We start from the raw sequence: 18,863 nt of genomic DNA, 5'->3' as shown, positions 1-18,863 counted from the left end.
CCAAAAAGAGGTGCTAGGGACGCGCTAGTGTCCCTAGCGCCTCTTTTTACCGCCGGGCCTAATTTAAATAAATTAACTTACTGTATCGCGCGCACTTACTGTATCGGCCTGCAAGTCAGCTGCCCACACCACACTGACTTCTCCCTTCTCCTGCACTTTCATATATAGGGAGCTGGTCTGTTATGATGGGTTCATGTATATCTCTGCTCCCTCAATTCTTTTGTTTAAAAGTTTGGAAGAGAGACTGCTTTCTAAGTTTCCCTAGCTCTTCTTTGACTGTATGAGTCCTCTCCATGTCCACACTGCCTGTTCCATGGAGGTTGGTGTTGCTTAATGTAGATGTGCTTGGGCTTGAAAAGGTTGGGAAACACTGTTTTAGTGCAAATAATTCCTTTTTTTCACTCATTTTGGGGAATGCGTTGGCTTTTCTAATTGGTTCTGAATGAATTAGATGTCAAAGAATATTTAGTGTGTATGTTTTTCCGATGTATCATTCATATAGACAGGCCATCCGGCCAACCTGAACTATGCATTCGTTCTCTTCCGACCGGACAACTGCAAAATATTATATGTGGGTCTTTCACATAAACTTCTGTATCATCTTCAACTAGTGCAGAATGCTGCCACCTGAATGCTATCTGGGTGCAACCACAGTGGCCATAACACCCCAATCCTCCAATACAGAAGGAGAGGAACAGGCAGAAAGAGGGAGAAAGTGGGGAAGGGGAGTTAAGGAGAGAGAATAAAGGCAAAAATTATTTTTAAAAAAGTTAAATAAATATAAGAAAATATAACAATTATAAAAATGAGCAAAATAATAAAAAGCACAAAAATAAAGAAAAAAAGTAGGACTAATTACTGAAAATAGTAAAAAAAAAAAAAAAAAAGGTTGAGCAGGATTTGTAGGAGTTTTTTAAAGCTCCTACAAATTATGACTGGCATCCATGTTTTTTGAAAAATGTTCCAGCCCTTACCATTTGTCTGTGGTGTGTGTGGTCTCTCTCTGGTCTGGGTCTGGCTGTGGAGTGTGCGTGCCTATGTTTGCCTGATCTCTGTGTTTGCTTGTAGTGCTATGGTTTATGTCTGTGTGTGTGTATGTGTGTGGTTTGATCTGTCTAGCTGTATCTCACTCTTTGTGTCTGGGTGTGATGTGTCTGTGTCTTTCTCTGTATCTGAATGCAATGTGTCTGTCTGTGTTTTTCTGGGTGTCTGGGATGGGAGAGGTTGCAGCCTATCTGCATACTTCTTCCAGCTGCCTTGGGGTCTACTCCAGAAGTTGACACAATTCATCTCAGGCCTGAGCTGCTCCAAACGCGTGTTTCTGAAGAGCTGGTCAGCTACTGGCAAGGTGGCAGCCTATCTACTCTCATCTGCCTCAGAGGACAGTCCAACTCCCTTGGGTTCCACTGACTGGCTGGGAGGCTGACATCATAGCATTACTTTGTTAGACGTGCCATCTGCGGCAGACCCGCGGCACGGCCCCCTCACCTTTCTACAATGACTCCAGCCTCTGGTTCCTCCTCACTGGCAGTGGTGGGCCGTCAGCTTCGCCCTCATGCCTCCGGCTCTGCCACAGACCCTGGCATCCCCGGTTCTGTTTCCACTTCTCGTCGGGCCTCTCTGCATGGCTCGCAGAGAGATGCTGCTACTCGCGCCGCACACCTCCCTAAGCGCGCACCTGGTCATCATTGACTCTTAAGTAGGGACCGCGGCGGGAATCTAGCCATGGCCCTGGATGATGACATCAACTTAACCATAGTATTTATGCTCAGGCTCCGCTCCCTAGCGTTACCTTTGCAACAGGTCTCCCCACTGGTTGAGTACTCGTTGCTTCCTAGAAATTCGTCTCCACCCTGCGTTCCTGTTCCTCATTGTTCCTGGTTCCTGTCTCTTCATTCCTACCCTGCTTATGCTTTGGATTGACTACACGGATTTGACTTTGCTTTGCCTGATGTTGCCATTATCTCCAGACCCAGACCTATGCTTCACCTGACTTCGCTACTGCCTACCTCCAGTCCCAGAGCTCCTCTTCACCTGACTACGCTACTGCCTATCTCCAGACCCAGACCTTTGCTTCACCTGACTATGCTACAGCCTATCTCCAGACCCAGACCTCTGCTTCGCCTGACTACGCTACAGCCTATCTCCAGACCCAGACCTTTGCTTCATCCGACTACGCTCTTGACTATCTCCATGATCAGACCTTTGTCTTGTTTGACTACGCTCTTGAGCATCTCCGTGATCAGACCTCAGCTTTGCTTGATTATGCTCTTGACTATCTCCGTAATCAGACCTTTGCCTTGCTTGACTATGCTCTTGACCATCTCCGTGATCAGACCTCAGCCTTACTTGCTTGACTATGCTCTTGACCATCTCCGTGATCAGACCTCAGCCTTACTTGTCTCGTGGTTGGAGAACATCAACCTGGTGCAGCAGAAAATGATCCTGTAGTAAGGACCTGCTCTCCAGGTTGTACACTGTCCTCTCACACTGAGAATGTTTCTCCCAGGGCTACTGCCCAGGAGGGAAGGGTTAGGTCGGCTGTCATAGTTGGTGATTCGATTATTAGAAATGTAGACTGCTAGATAGCTGGTTGGCGTGAGGATCGCCTGGTAACATGCCTACCTGGTTCAAACGTGGCAGACCTCATGCATTACCTACTGCAGACCTCATGCATTACCTAATACCTAGATAGGATTTTAGACAGCTGGGGAGAAGCCAGTTGTCATGGTACATGTGGGCACTAACAACATAGGAAATTGTGAGAGGGAGGTTCTGGAAGCCAAATTTAGGCTCTTAGGTAGAAAGCTGTAATGCAGAACCTCCAGGGTAGTATTCTATGAAATGCTCCCTGTTCCACGAGAAGGTCACCAGAGGCAGGCAGAGCTCCGGAGTCTCAATGCATGGATGAGACGATGGTGCAAGGAAGAGGGATTCAGTTTTGAAAGGAACTGGGGAATGTTTTGGGGAAGGGGGAGTCTTTCCGAATTGATGGGCTTCACCTTTACCAGGGTGGAACCAGGCTGCTGGCGCTAACCTTTATAAAGGAGATAGAACAGCTTTTAAACTAAATCAAAGGGGAAAGCTGACAGTCACTCAGCAGCGCATAGTTTAAAGGGACGTATCTTCAAAGGATACTAATGAACATTAAAGTTAGGGCATCCCAACAGTGAGGTTCCAATAATAAGAAAAGTAGTCCATGTGCCTACAATTACTCAGCTCAGCAAAAAGATTCCAATTTATCCCTGTCAACTGAAAAGCAGAATGTTAATATTAACAAAAAACACACTTTGAAATGTATATATACTAATACCAGAAGTCTAAGAAGTAAGATGGGAAAGTTAGAATGTATAGCAGTGAATGATGACATAGCTTTATTGGCATCTCAGAGACAAGGTGGAAAGAGGATAGGATAGTTCTATACGAGGGTACAAATTATATCACAATGATAGAGAGGAGCAACTTAGTGACAGGGTGATGCTTTATGTTTGGGATGGTATAGAGTCCAACAGGATAAAGCCCTGGAAGAAAATAAAATGCACAATTCAATCTTTATAGGTAGAAATCCCATGTGTGTTGGGGAAAAGTATAGTGATAGGAGTATACTACCATCCACCTGGCCCAAATGATGAGATAGACAGTGAAATGCTAAGAGAAATTAGGGAAGCTAACCAAATTGGTAGTGCAATAATAATGGGAGATTTCAATTACCAAATATACACAAATGTGGAAACCAAACAAACTTCAAAAATTAGCCTATGAAGGTGTCAGCAAGCCTTGACGTTATGTGTCACTTTTCAAGGCTTGCTGACACCTTCATAGGCTAATTTTTGAAGTTTGTTTGGGTTCCACATTTGTGTATATTTGTTTCTATATTGTGGTGAACCACCGACTCCTTTGTGTGAGTAAGATTTCAATTACCCCAATATTGACTGGGTAAGTGAAACATCTGGACATGCTAGAGGAGATAATGTTCCTGGATGGAATAAATGACAGTTTTATGGAGCAATTGGTTCAGGAACTGTTGAGAGAGGGAACAATTTTAGATCTAATTCTCAGTGGAGCACACGATTTGGTGGGAGAGATAACGGTGGTGGGACCACTTGGCAATAGTGATCATAATTTGATCAAATTTGAATTAATGACTGGAAGGGGGCAGTAAGTAAATCCATGGTACTAATACTAAACTTTCAAAAGGGTAACTTTGATAAAATAAGAAATACAGTTAAAAAAACCTGAAAGGTGCAACTACAAAGGTTAAAAGTGTGCAACAGGCATGGACATTTAAAAAAAAATACCATCTTAGACGTGCAGTCCAGATGTATTCCCTGCATTAAGAAAGGTGGAAGGAAGGTCAAACAATTGCCAGCATGGCTAAAATGTGAGGTGAAAGAGGCTATTTTAGCCAAAAGATCTTCATTAAAAAATTGAAAGAAGGATCCATCAGAAGAAAATAGGATAAAGCATAAGCATTGGCAACTTAAATGTAAGATATTGATAAGACAGGTTAAGAGACAGTTTGAAAAGATGTTGGCCACAGAGGCAACAACTCATAATAAAAACTTTTAAAAATATATTCACAGAAAGCCTGAGAGGGAATCTGTTGGACCGTTAGGTGATCGAGGGGTTAACGGGGCACTTAGGGAAGATAAGGTAAATGCGGAAAGACTAAACAAATTCTTTGCTTTGGTGTTTACTGAAGAGGAAGGATGTTGGGGAGATACTTATTCCGGAGATGGTTTTCAAGGGTGATAATTCAGATGAACTGAACCAAATTACGGTGAACCTGGAAGATGTGGTAGGCCAGATTGACAAACTGAAAAGTAGTAAATCACCTGGACTGGATGGTATACAGCCCAGGGTTCTGAAAGAACTAAAAAATGAAATTTCAGACCTATTTCAATTCATTTGTAACCTATCATTAAAATCATTAAAATCATCCTTTGTACCGGAAGACTGGAAGGAGGCCAATGTAACCCTGATATTTAAAAAGGGCTCCAGGGGTGATCCAGGAAACAATAGATCAGTGCTTGGAAAAATCATGGAAACTGTTATATAGAATAAAATCACAAAACATTTAGATAGACATGGTTTAATGGGACACAGCCAACATGGATTTACCCAAGGGAAATCTTGCCTAACAAATCTACATTTTTTTCAAGTGGTGAATAAACATGTGGACAAAGGTGAACCATTAGATGTAGTGTATTTGGATTTTCAGGTGGCGTTTGACAAAGTCCCTCATGAAAGGCTTCTAAGAAAACTAAAATGTCATGGGATAGGAGGCAATATCCTTTTGTGAATTGCAAACTGGTTAAAAGACAGGAAACAAAGGATTAAAAGGTCTGTTTTCAAGTGGAAAATGGTAAATAGTGGGGTGCCTTAGGGATCTTTATATATTTTTAAATGATCTGGAAAGTGGTATGACAAAGTGAGGTGATAGAATTTGTGGTTGACACAAAATTATGCAGAGTAGTTAAATCTCAAGTGGATTTTGATAAATTGCAGGAGGACCTTGTGAGACTGGAAGACTCGGCTTCCAACTGGCAGATGAAATTTAATGTAGACAAGTGTCGTACACCAAAATGGCACCCTCCACTGAGGAGGATGCATCAGAATTAATTTACTCTGGTGTTTCCCCAATGGACAGCTTCATTTGAAAATAGAAGATAGAAGAAAGAAGAGGAAGATGGCCTCTGGGTCTGGGCCTGACCCTGGTCCAAGGCCCAGACGTCAGAACTTGGCCTACCAACCAGGCCCCAGTATCAGGCCTGGGTCTGAGTTCTGGCCTAGGTCAAGGCCCAGGTGTTGGGACCTAGTCTCTGGGCCACACCTAGCTGTCAGGCTTGGGTTTGGGTTGAGGTCCAGGCGTTGGGACCCAGCCTCCAGGCCAGGCCCCGCTATTGGGTCTGTGCCCAGGTGTTGGGGCTTGGCCTCCAGACTGGGCCCCAGCATTTGTCTGGGGCCTGGGCTTCACCCACTCCGAGGGCGAGGCATCAGTACTGGGCCTGGACATGGCGACGGATTCCCAATGGATAAGGTATGTGGGTGTCGGGAAATTTCCAATGCCTGGCCCTTTGCTTAGGTCGCAGCGAGTCCCTGGCATCAGGCCTAGGCCCAGACTCCGGTGTTGCACTTGGGCATAGGCCAGGGCCCCTTTTTTGGGTCTCGGCCTATTCCCTACGCGAAGCCCTAGCTTCAGGCCTGTCTCAAAAAGTTGGTTCACCTCTGTTCTGGACAATCATTCGCTCTTACATGGAAACCCATGTTGGATTTCCTTAATTCTGTATATAGAACAGATGTTTAATATGAAAGACAGAGGGCCTTTATGATACATGCAAAGTCAATTGTTAGAAAACAAGCACATATTTGTTCTGATGCTATTTGCTGAAAGTTACAGTGCTCCTGTACTCTAGGGTTTAATTCAGTTTAAATATTTAAAAATTAGGAGGAAACAGAGATAAGAGGAACAAAACAACTTACAAGCTTAATAGCTAAATGGCTAATGGTGGTATTTTAACATAAATTATTCTCATGCAATGCTTTCCCTTCTTGTAAAGTAACTTCTTTTGAGTAACAAAGCATGTCCTTCACTGATAGTGCACTTACATGGGTCAATGTACGTTTTCCCACTGTGCACTTGTTTGTTTAAAATTGGCAAATATCATACTTACAAAATATTTCTAATATGTCACACATATAAACTATTTTCCACCTAAAATATCTATGTAAATATTAACATTTAATAAAGTCAAGTGCATGGGCAAAATTGAAACCATCCTCAATCCAATATCAATCTTAAATCAGCAAAGGGATAAAATCTTCACAGCATGTGAATGTGAAAAAGTGCTTGCAAGCAGCAGTTGGGCCGCAGCCAGCTATTATCCTTGATTAGCAAACAGCACCATTTGTTGGGGCTGTCAGACTTTCTAAAACCAGAGTTAACTCCTGATGGTCCATGGTACTGTAACTTTCATCTTAGGCACTAGGGATGTGAATCGTTTTTCAACGATTAAAATTATCGTCCGATAATGTTTATATCGTCTTAAATCGTTATAGAACACGATACAATAGAAATTCTAACGATTTATCGTTAAAAATCGTTAAATCGTGTTAGTGCGCACTAAATCGAGTTAGTGCGCACTAACTCCCCGTTAGTGCGCACTAACTCGATTTAGTGCGCACTAACTGAAAATGATACAAATAAACACTTTCCAGGTCACTGAAGGTCAGTTAGGAATGAATATGTGTTCCTATTGGCTGGCTGCCCTCTTATCTATTGATGTTACCAAGGTTACCACTGAGGTGATGGTTGGGGGGATGGGAAATGGAACTGGAAACTAACGAACACCAACAGAAAATGAAACAAAGTGTTCACACTTCCCAGGTCAGTAAAGGTCACGTAGGAATGAATATGTATGTATGTATTCCTATTGGCTGGCTGTGCTCTTATCTATTGATGTTACCAATATGGTTGGGGGGATGTGAAATGGAAACAGTTGGAAGCTTGACAAAAAAAGTAATGTAATGATCAGCACTCACGTGACTAGAACTTGTTTGTTTATTATTTTTGTTAGCAGGCACCTGAAATGCTAGTGCATGTTGAATTTGCCAATCACTGTGCATTTTAGAAAGGTGGTCCTGGCTGGAACTGTACACAGTTCAAATATATGTAATTGATTGTTGGTAAGTGTATTTTTTAAGTAGCCACACTGGCACCAGTATGTTTACTTTTCCTCCTACTTAACTCACTAGCTCAGCTTTGTAAGAAGGGCTTCTCTGCTTGTGTGTTGTTTTTGTTTGGTGTGAGGAGAGCAGAAACATCAGATCTTTATTCAATCTACTACAGTCATCTCTTACAGTGCCCTATCCCTATTAATACCAGGAGTGTTGTGATCTTCCTGCACACAGTGCCCTAACCCTGATACCAGTCTGAGACAGCTCCCTCCCTGCATTACTAGTGAGAGGCTGACTTCACAGACAGGGGGGAGCTGCCTGACCCTCACTCCTGACTTCCCCCATGTCCCAGCTAGTGAATGGTGTGTGGGTGAGGGGGGGGGGGGAGGATGGTGAAGTCTGAGACAGCTCCCTCCCTGCATTACTAGTGAGAGGCTGGCTTCACAGACAGGGGGGAGCTGCCTGACCCTCACTCCTGACTTCCCCCATGTCCCAGCTAGTGAATGGTGTGTGGGTGAGGGGGGGGGGGGGGGGGGGAGAGGATGGTGAAGTCTGAGACAGCTTCCTCCCTGCATTACTAGTGAGAGGCTGGCTTCACAGACAGGGGGGAGCTGCCTGACCCTCACTCCTGACTTCCCCCATGTCCCAGCTAGTGAATGGTGTGGTGGGTGAGGGGGGGGGGGGAGGATGGTGAAGTCTGAGACAGCTCCCTCCCTGCATTACTAGTGAGAGGCTGGCTTCACAGACAGGGGGGAGCTGCCTGACCCTCACTCCTGACTTCCCCCATGTCCCAGCTAGTGAATGGTGTGTGGGTGAGGGGGGGGGGGGGAGGATGGTGAAGTCTGAGACAGCTCCCTCCCTGCATTACTAGTGAGAGGCTGGCTTCACAGACAGGGGGGAGCTGCCTGTCCCTCACTCCTGACTTCCCCCATGTCCCAGCTAGTGAATGGTGTGTGGGTGAGGGGGGGGGGGGGTGGAGGGTGAAGTCTGAGACAGCTCCCTCCCTGCATTACTAGTGAGAGGCTGGCTTCACAGACAGGGGGGAGCTGCCTGACCCTCACTCCTGACTTCCCCCATGTCCCAGCTAGTGAATGGTGTGTGGGTAAGGGGGGGGGGGAGGATGGTGAAGTCTGAGACAGCTCCCTCCCTGCATTACTAGTGAGAGGCTGGCTTCACAGACAGGGGGGAGCTGCCTGACCCTCACTCCTCCGGGGTATTGTGATCTTCCTGCACACAGTGCCCTATCCCTTATACCAGGGGTGTTGTGATCTTCCTGCATGCAGTGCCCTATCCCTATTAATACCAGGAGTGTTGTGATCTTCCTGCATGCAGTGCCCTATCCCTATTAATACCAGGAGTGTTGTGATCTTCCTGCACGCAGTGCCTTATCCCTGATATCGGGATGTGTGCAAGAAGATCACAACACCCCCGGTATCAGGAATAGGGCACTGCGTGCAGGAAGATCACAACACCCCCAGTATCAGGAATAGGGCACTGTGTGCAGGAAGATCACAACACCCCTGGTATTAGGGATAGGGCACTGTGTGCAGGAAGATCACAACACTCCTGGTATTAATAGGGATAGGGCACTGTGTGCAGGAAGATCACAATACCCCTGGTATCAGGGTTAGGGCACAAGTTCTAGTCACATTGACTGATCACATTACTTGTTTTGTCAAGCTACCAACTGTTTCCATTTCCCATCCCCCATATACTGTCAGTAGGAAACTTGGTAACATGAATAAATAAGAGGGCAGCCAATAGGAATACATATTCATTCCTAAACTGACCTTAACTGACCTGAAAAGTGTCAAATTGTATCATTTTCAGTTAGTGCGCACTAACTCCCAGTTAGTGCGCACTAACTCCCGTTAGTGCGCACTAACTCGAGTTAGTGCGCACTAATCGGAAAAAAACGATTTTTAACGATTTTTTAACTAAAAAAATCGTGCCTAAGACGATTTTCTTGCCCTGCCACACGATTTCTATCGTTAAGACGATATGGAAAACGATTCACATCCCTATTAGGCACCTAAAATAAAGAGGTCTGATGTTAGGGTTTTGTGATCCTGGAACCCAGGGACAGATCAATGCCTTTTTAGTTGGGGAGGGGACAACCAAGCTCCACCCCCAGCTCCCACTGCCAATTTCTGCCTTTACAGTCAGGCTGATTCAGTAAAAGGTGCGGGAGAGCCGGCACTCCGAACTGATTCTGTATTTAAATGAGGCCCGGTGCTAATAAGGAGGCACCAGGGACAATAGCGTGTCCCTAGCATCTACTTATTAGCGGAAGAGGTGGCTGTCAGTGGGTCCGACACCGACGCTTAATTTTACCGGCGTTTGTTTTCGAACCCGCTGATAGCCACGGGTTCGGAAAATGGACGCTGGCAAAATTGAGTGTCCGTTTTTGAAAAAAAATTTTTTTTTTAAATTTTTGGTTCCTCTGACTTAATATCGCTGGGATATTAAGTCCAGGGTGTGCAGAAAGGTGTTAATTTCTGAGAGTACAATGTGAGGTTTGGCTGCACGTTTTACTTTCAGTATTCCAGGCAACTAACTAATATGCTCATCAATATGCATTTGCACGTGATGAACGCTATTAGTTTCGGGGGGGGGGGGGGGGGTGTTGGCTGCGTGTTTTCCACGTGCTATTACCCCTTAAGGTATAAGCGATAATAATAGCGCATCTAAAACTCGCAGCCAAACGGGGGCTAAACAGTGTGCTTGGTTGAGCGCACCGTTCTGTATCGGCCTGAGTGACAGTTAATGCCATTCTTTCTTACATACATTCTTAGAACATAAGAACATAAGAAAATGCCATACTGGGTCAGACCAAGGGTCCATCAGCCCAGCATCCTGTTTCCAACAGTGGCCAATCCAGGCCATAAGAACCTGGCAAGTACCCAAAAACTAAGTTTATTCCATGTTACCATTGCTAATGGCAGTGGCTATTCTCTAAGTGAACTTAATAGCAGGTAATGGACTTCTCCTCCAAGAACTTATCCAATCCTTTTTTAAACACAGCTATACTAACTGCACTAACCACATTCTCTGGCAACAAATTCCAGAGTTTAATTGTGCGTTGAGTAAAAAAGAACTTTCTCCGATTAGTTTTAAATGTGCCCCATGCTAACTTCATGGCATAAATCATAGAGTATAATTTTTCATTCCTAGACCAACCAATAAAATGTTTGTTGTTAGTAAACCAGACATAGTGGTAAAGAAGAAAATGACAAAAGCATTATTAATAGAAGTGTCAGTACTAACTATTCTGTACTATGTATAAAGAGAGAGAAGATCATCAAGTACTAAGAGGTGTAATCAGAGACCCAGAAACTGTGGCCTAAAGATACAGAAACAGTCCTAATTGTTTGAATACCACTCACCTAATTAAAAAGAACTTCCAAGTGCACCTCAATATGCTGCCTGTATATATTGAGAAAGAAGTTGTTTGGCACAATTCAAGCATTAAGCTGTAAATCTGAGAGACTGAGATCATATCCTACATACTCTGGCTTATGAGTGAGGTTCATTCTTGTCATTGAGGTGGAAGACAAACACAATATAAATCCTGTACCTTAAGTTCTGTAAATATAAATCCTGTATCCACAGAAACCCTTCCCCCCTACACATGCACCTCGAACAATAAAGAAACAGCAGGATATTTCCCCTCCTCCCTCTACTCCTTACCATGCAAAACATTCTACTGACATCTAATATAAACTCCACTAGTAGGTGCATAATATAAAATCCTGCCAAAAAAAAAATTACACATACATAGCAAACCTGCGATATCATAGCAGCACCAACTTACAAGACTCCAATATCAACAACCTACCTTTGACAAGGATAGCATTGCAAATATTATACATAGAAACATAGAAACCTAGAAATGACTGCAGAAAAGGCCCAAATGGGCCATCCAGTCTGCCCAGCAAGCTTATGCTGCACCATGTAGTTACCCCATGTTTATCAGTTTCCCAGACCGTAAAGGCTGAGGCCCTCATTGGTTGCTGTTCAAATCTAAATCCCCTTTTCCCTCTGACATCGAAGCAGAGAGCCATGATGGAGCTGTATCAAGAGTATGAAGGCTTATTGGTTAAGGGTAGTAACCGCCGCACCAGCAAGTTAACCTCATGCATTCTTTTCTTCATTTCCGTCCTCTAGGTTTTAGGGATCCACAGTGTTTATCCCATGCCCCTTTGAATTCTTTCACTGTTTTCATCTTCACCACCTCCTCCAGAATAGCATTCCAGGCATCCACCACCCTCTCCGTGAAGAAATATTTCCTGATTTTGGTTCTGAGTTATCCCCCTTGGAGTTTCATTTTATGACCCTTAGTTCTACTGATTTCATTCCAACGGAAAAGGCTTGTTGAATGTGCATCACTAAAACCTTTCAGGTATCTGGAGGTCTGTATCATATCTCCCCTGCACTTCCTCTCTTCCAGGGTATACATATTCATATTTTTCAGTCTCTCCTCATAGGTCTTCTCTTGCAGACCCTTGTATGCTCTTCTCTGGACCGTTTCCATCCTTTCTTTGTTCCTCTAAAATATTGACTCCAGAACTGAACACAGTACTCTAAGTGAGGCCTCACCAAGGACCTGTGCAAGGGCATTATCACCTCCTTTTTCTTACTGGTTATTCCTCTTTCTATGCAGCCCAGCATTCTTCTGGCTTTAGCTATTGCCTTGCCACATTTGCTTCACCATCTTCAGATCTCCAGACACCATCACCCCAAGATCCCTCTCTTGGTTTGTGCACATCAATTTTTCACTTCCCATCACATACATTGGGCCCTAGAACACACCTCTTATTGGGAAAACACAACAAACAAGAGTGCTACAGATCCCTATACGCTAGTAGAATACCTCAACTCGATCACACTTGTAGAAGACAGACAGGACTTCTCCAATTACAGAATAGTTGACTACAAATTACAAATGTGCAGATAAAATCTGAAATGCAAAGCCCAAGAAGACCAGACTCTGTATGCAGTACAAAACTGGAAAACTAGAAAACATAAATACATTTACTCCCATACTTATGCTAAGCCTGGCCCCAATCATAGGAGAAGGAGGATGGGAGCCTTGCAGTACCTCAGGCGAATTCTCCTCCAGCTGTCTTGCCGGGGCCAAGCATCATGCTTTGAACCATGTGATTCAAAGCCCAATGCTTGGACCGGCAGGAGAGGAAGAGGAAGACGCTCCCGAGGCACTGCAAGGCTGCCATCCTTCTCCTGTTTTGCAGCAGGAGTGGATTGAGTGAGGGGATTCACGGGGGGAGGGGAAATATTGCGCCATCCCACTGCCGCTAATGTTTCTTTTCCAGGGAGGGCGAGGGCAAGGCACTGTCCCACTGCCACCAATGTTTTTCTTCTGAGAAGGTCCCTGGTCTCCTGCGGCAGTTTGGTCAATACTGGCCAATTCTTCAGCAAGGGCTGAATTTTGCAGCACTTACTTCAGCCATGGAATCGTGAAGACCGGGGACCCTGGGTTATGGCAATATTTTCTACCACTGGACAGGGAAACTGCAAAATCCACCTGTTTACCTCTGTGGCCATATGACTGCACTTCTGTACAAAATCTTCTGTCTTCTCTTTTACACCACTCATTAGCAGGTTCAAAACATTGAATCCACAACCCTGGGAATTTTTCAGTCAGAGAGTCCCACACCATGACTTTCAAAATGACAAAACGTATGCTTCTTGGGTACCAGCAGTGACTTAACAATCAAAATCTTAAAAGGATAAGTCACAGGATCCCACAGCAGAGATAAGAGCAGCAACAAAATAAATCTACTTTCTCTTCCTCTACTTTTAGCATTATCTTAAGATCCATATATCTCTTTTATTAATACCCCTAGTGCCTTGGTCATTCTTCCCATATAAGCTAATCAGTACTCACTGAATTCTTCTTAGAAGGTCATTTCTAGAGAAAACCACAGGATCTCCCATAATATAGATAGGGTCTATTCTTCCTCCCAGGTGCTCCTTGGTAATTTACCAGGAGCATTCCCTTCGCACAATAGCAGCCATGACAACAGAAGGCCCTGGAGGAAGCAGCAGGCCAAAAATATTCCTAGAATCACTTCAGGTCTTTCCTTCTGAACCCCTTTCGTAAAGAAGAACCACACCCGTACAGAACTCAGGATCATTCCCCCCCAGAGATCATCTCTAGAGAGAGGCAAATAGCGCCATCCTCTTCTGTAGAACCACAATCCCAAAACATCCAAAAGTAGAGGTTAAGTGAAAATGTTGGACCAAACTAAAAGGACTTGTGGCACAAGTCCAGAGCTTAGAGCCTGGGCCGCAGTATGTGATCGTGAAAAAATATATAATGCAGCTTCACTGTTGTCCTTCCAAGTAATTTAGGGTGCAATACTCAAAAGTGTTTACTCATGGAAAAATATGGTTTGAAACTTTAAAACCCACCCCCCCCCCCCTCCATGCGCAGGTATGTATGTGTGCCTTTTGACAGAAGTAATTGACTTAGATATTGTTAAACCTAACAGAAGCATACAATTTCAAATAATAAAATATGGCTCTCATTTAAAGGAAAAAGAAGAATTAAAAACAAACAAAAAAAAATGCATCCCTATATTTTCATGTATAATAGCACTTCAGTGGCTCATAAGTTTTAGCATATTTGTAAAACAATACCAAAAGGGCATGACAAAATGAACTTAGTGTCTGTAGACGCCAGACTCAAACAGCCGATGCTGTTCAGGAGTCAAGAAGGCTGCCAGACTGCTGGGAGGCATTGGAAGGGGGAGTGCCAAGCTTGTAGAAAAAAAATCAGACTTCATTTGGATGACGCCCTGGTAAGATCCATCTTCTAATCTCCTGCATTAAATTCTCGCTTCTGTAATAAAGGAAAGAAACTGAAGGCCTAAAAAAGTGCACACTGAATATGATAACTGCTGGGTAAGGAGAAAAACAAGAGTTTCTAACTACATTAAACCTGTTCAGTTGGCAGCTTAGGAACTGGCGGCAGTATATAAGGGTGGAATTATGATTAATTTTAAGAATCCTCAAAGGTATTGGCGGAGTGAACCACTCAGTATTATTTAGTCTAATGAGGTATACAGTGAAGCGGTGTGGATCCTAGGGAGAGGAAAGTGGGAAGACCAGGGGGGGACACTGTGTTATACAGCAACAATCTTTTGGAGTGAAACATCTGTGGAACTGGGTTTGGACAGATTTCTTCAAGTGGATAATCTAAAAAGCTATTGAGCTTGTATTCTTGGGTGACCTATTATATTTTTGATAGGATATCCTGAATAAAACTGCTGGTTGGCACCTGTGAATCCCAGAGATTTCCACCGTGAATGGTTGCTCCTCCATTAGCTCAGCTACCCACTACCTGCAGTGCCCCAGTAAGCCAGTCTTGCTTTCATGCTCCTTTCTCTAAGTGTTTCTAGAGACAAAAACAGGAAAAATCCCAGAATACCTAAAGATGGCGATATGCTGTAAGCTTCCAGCTTATTGTTGGGATATTTTATATTCTCAATTTGATGGTGTCCTCCAGCAAGTTTTGCATTTGGAAGTCATTTCATATATTAGAGGTGGAGAAGTCTTGTCCTTGAGTGCCACAAACTGGTCAGGTTTTCAAGATTTCACACTGAATATGCATTGTCCTCTTTAAGGCATTGGCATCCTCACAGTCCTGGGGCTGCCATTACATGGAATTTAGGGAGTAACTAATGCTATGGTATTTTTCCCAGAGGTATTTTACTGAGTACTGCCCCTTAGTAAGTCCCATGGTATTTCACCCTCCAGGAAAAATACTGTGGCTTAGTAAATGAGGCCCTAATTTTGTACCTGAGGATTAGAGGAGGGTGAATCAGCCGTAGTAGGAAATTCACGCATACACACATACACCCCCCCCCCCCTCCTTGAGCGACTGACATCTCCCCATCCCAAGCAAATCATCCTTCATCTCCTCCCTCCTTCAGAGCAACTCATCTCACCTTCCACCCAGCAATTGATTCACACTCCATTCTTCATAACCCCTCCCCTGCTCGGTGCAATTCATCTCTCCCTGAGCAACTCATCCCCCCCCCCCCCCAGTAATTCATCCCTCATTATTTTTCACTCCCCCTCTCCAAAACAATTGGGGTAAATTTTAAGACATGGCGCGTGCGCATCCATGTGTGCGCGCTACCTGGCGCGTGCAAATAGACATGCAATTTTATAACATGCGCACGCATGTTATAAAATCAGGGGTTGGCGCGCACAAGGGGGTGCACAATTGTGCACGCCGAGCTGCGCTGCCTTCTCTCATTCCCTTCCCCCTAGCCTGACCTTCCCAGCCCTTTGCCTAACCTTTCCCACCCACCCCCCCCCCCCCCCCCCCCCGCCCTAGCCCTACTCTAACCCCCCCTGACTTTTATCTTACCTTTTGCGCCTGCCTCTGGGCAGGCGCAAGTTGCGTGCGCCGGCAGCCTGCCGGCATGCGATCCTCCGACTCAGCGGTAATGGCCACTGTGTCGGAGGCCTCTGGCCCTGCCCCTGCCCCGCTCCCGGACCTTTGGAGTTACGCGCATAACCTTTTGAAAATCCGGCCCTTAATCTCTCATCACACCCACCATGTCCCCCCCCCCCCCACTCAACAATTTATCTGATAGATGGGGAGACAGAAATAAAGAGCAAAGGGTTGGGTTTTCCAAGGCTGAGTGTGACAGAGTCCTTGCCCTATTTCCTCCCTGGCCATGTCTCCCCATTCCCTTTTCTCCCTTCCCTCAAGCAATTCACCCCTCTTTCTTCCCTTGGAGCAATTCATCCCTCACACCTACTTCAGCAATACATCCAGGGCTTAATTCATGGAGGAATGCAGTTCAGGCACTTCTTTTCAGGCTTAAGAGGCAGAGCAGCGGGGGTTCCTGTTCCAGCCCTTCCCCTCCAGGCAGCCTGCAAGGAAGAGGAGAGGGGATGAACCTGATGCACACAGAGAAGAGAACACCAACTCAGCCCCTCCTCTCTTGTTCCCCCTCCCCCCACACTTCTCCTCCTGTATTGCAGGGAACAGAAAGGGGAAGGGGTGCTATCGAAGCAGGTGCTGTAGCGCAAAGAACAGGCACAAAAAAAGTTTGAATTAGCACAAGTTTGAAAACGCCAGTTGGCAGTAACACCAATTGTTAAAGCTTCAACCCTGGTCTTCGTGAATGGCACTACTGTTCACAACACTCAAACTTGTGCTAATTCTACACCTTTTTGTGTCCATTTCCAAGGGCTTAATTTCTGGCAGAGCAACACAGAACAGTGTTCTGCTACTTTTTTTCTGAGACCCAAGAAAGCGGAGCAGAGCCAGCAGTGATTATCAGTCCTGGCTCCCCTGAGGAAACAGACCAGACCCAGTAGTTGCATGGATTACGTGTGGCCCCTTGGCTCTTGGAGGGGAAGCAAAGCTGCTTACCTGAGACAAAGGCAGCCACATGGTTTTGATTTGGATATATGTATGTGTGTATGTATATGTATGTGAGAGAGTTCGCACCTGGCCCTGGTCCTGCCCCTTTATGCAAGTCAAACCTGGCTCTGGTCCCTCCCATCTCACCCTCCTCCACAGTTCCTTTCCGTCTACAAATTAAGCCCTGAATACATACCTCACACTTCCCCCAGGGCAATTAATTCCTCATCCTTCCACCTCCCCCCCCCCCCCCCGCCCCCGAGCAACTCATGCAAGGGATGTGGAGAGATATAAAAACAGCAAAGATACGGGTTTTGCTAGGGCTGCAAGTGACAGAGTCCTCACCCCACTCCCACTCAGCAATTCATCTCTTCCCCAGAGCAGTGCTCCTATGTCCAGAGAAAACTCATCCCTCCCCCTCCTCCCGGAGCAACTAATTTGACTTGATGGGGAAGATTAAAAACAGCAGAGGGTTGGGCAGGAAGCAGAGTGCTCCCCTCCCAGAGCAACTCACACTTTGCAGCCTAAAAGAGCGAGAAAGGGAAGTGTGCAAACTGCTGGCCTCCTCACCTGCAGTCTTGTCTTATTTTGCCTTTGCTCATTCTCTGGTGTCCCCAGCATCTGTGAGCACCGTGGAACAGTCCCTCTGCCGGTCGCCTCATTTCCCCCCCCCCCCCCCCCCCACCTGCTTTCCGCGCGGTTTGCTGGCCAGCTGCACAATTTAGGGATGTGCAGAAAGAAACAGGAACTGTGGGCTGCTGCTGCTGCTGCTTGGCTCTTCACTGGGTGGGAGATTGAGCTTTCCCAGCAGGAGGATGGGAGATGAACCCCTCAAAGCGGGAGGCCGACACGTCTGTCACCAGAGTAAATGAGGAGAGGCAGAAAGTATAACTATCACATTTGTTTAAGAGCTGCGGCCTGCACATGCACACACAAGAGCAGAGAGAGAGAGAGAAAGGCAGCCCCTGCAGCATGCAGGTATGAAAGGATACAGTGTGCTGCCAGCCAGGATACACCTGCCTGGCACTTACTGGTTGGAGCCAACATCCACATGCTAAATTGAACGCCTACCTCTTCTCCCTTCCAAGTGATGTAATCTTCAGATGTCAGGGTTGAACTTAAATACGTTCTGTGTTCAGTTGTGGAGACCGTATCTCCAAAGGGACAGAGACAGGATGGAGGAGGTCCAGAGAAGAGCGACCAAAAAGGTGGATGGTCTTCATAAAATGATTTATGAGGAGAGATTGAAGAACCTGAATATGTACACCCTGGAGGAGAGGAGGAGCAGAGGTGATATGATACAGACTTTCAGATACTTGAAAGGTTTTAATGATCCATGGTCAACAGCAAACCTTTCTGTTGCAAAAAAATCAGTAGAACTAGGGGTCACGATTTGAAATTCCAGGGAGGATGACATAGAACTAATGTCAGGAAGTATTTCTTCACGGAGAGGGTGGTGGATGCCTGGAAGTCCCTTCTAGAGGAAGTGGTGAAGACTAAAACTGTGAAGCATTTCAAATGGGCATGGGATAAACACTGTGGATCCATAAAGGCTAGAGGATGGGTATGAAGAGAAGAGCCATGGGGGTGGCTTGCTGGAATGGTGGCTACTACCTGGTGATTACTACCCTTACTCAATAAGCCTTCACACAGTTAATGCAACTCCAACATTGTTCTCTGCTTCAACGGCAAGGGGAAATGTGGAAAAGAGGATTTGCATTCAGACAACAACCAACAAAGACTGAAATACACAGTCTGGGTAAACAAATAAGCGTGG

General features: G+C 45.3%; 1 long non-coding RNA gene across 1 annotated transcript in view; it reads right to left on the bottom strand.

The window, feature by feature from the left end:
• The window catches only part of LOC115082078, a 41,623-nt gene extending 23,871 nt beyond the window's left edge, over nucleotides 1-17,752 (bottom strand). The window contains exons 1-2 of the long non-coding RNA XR_003854068.1: nucleotides 17,657-17,752; nucleotides 16,476-16,590 (exon numbers count right to left, since the gene is read on the bottom strand). This is a non-coding gene — a long non-coding RNA (uncharacterized LOC115082078). The remainder of the gene's footprint in view (nucleotides 1-16,475; nucleotides 16,591-17,656) is intronic.
• Between the last annotated feature and the right edge of the window lie 1,111 nt (nucleotides 17,753-18,863).

This window comes from Rhinatrema bivittatum, chromosome 1 (genome assembly GCF_901001135.1).
Source record: "Rhinatrema bivittatum chromosome 1, aRhiBiv1.1, whole genome shotgun sequence".
NCBI classification, from domain to species: domain Eukaryota; kingdom Metazoa; phylum Chordata; class Amphibia; order Gymnophiona; family Rhinatrematidae; genus Rhinatrema; species Rhinatrema bivittatum.
The sequence above is the reverse complement of the archived record's forward strand: the minus strand, read 5'-3'. Positions and strand labels throughout refer to the sequence as shown.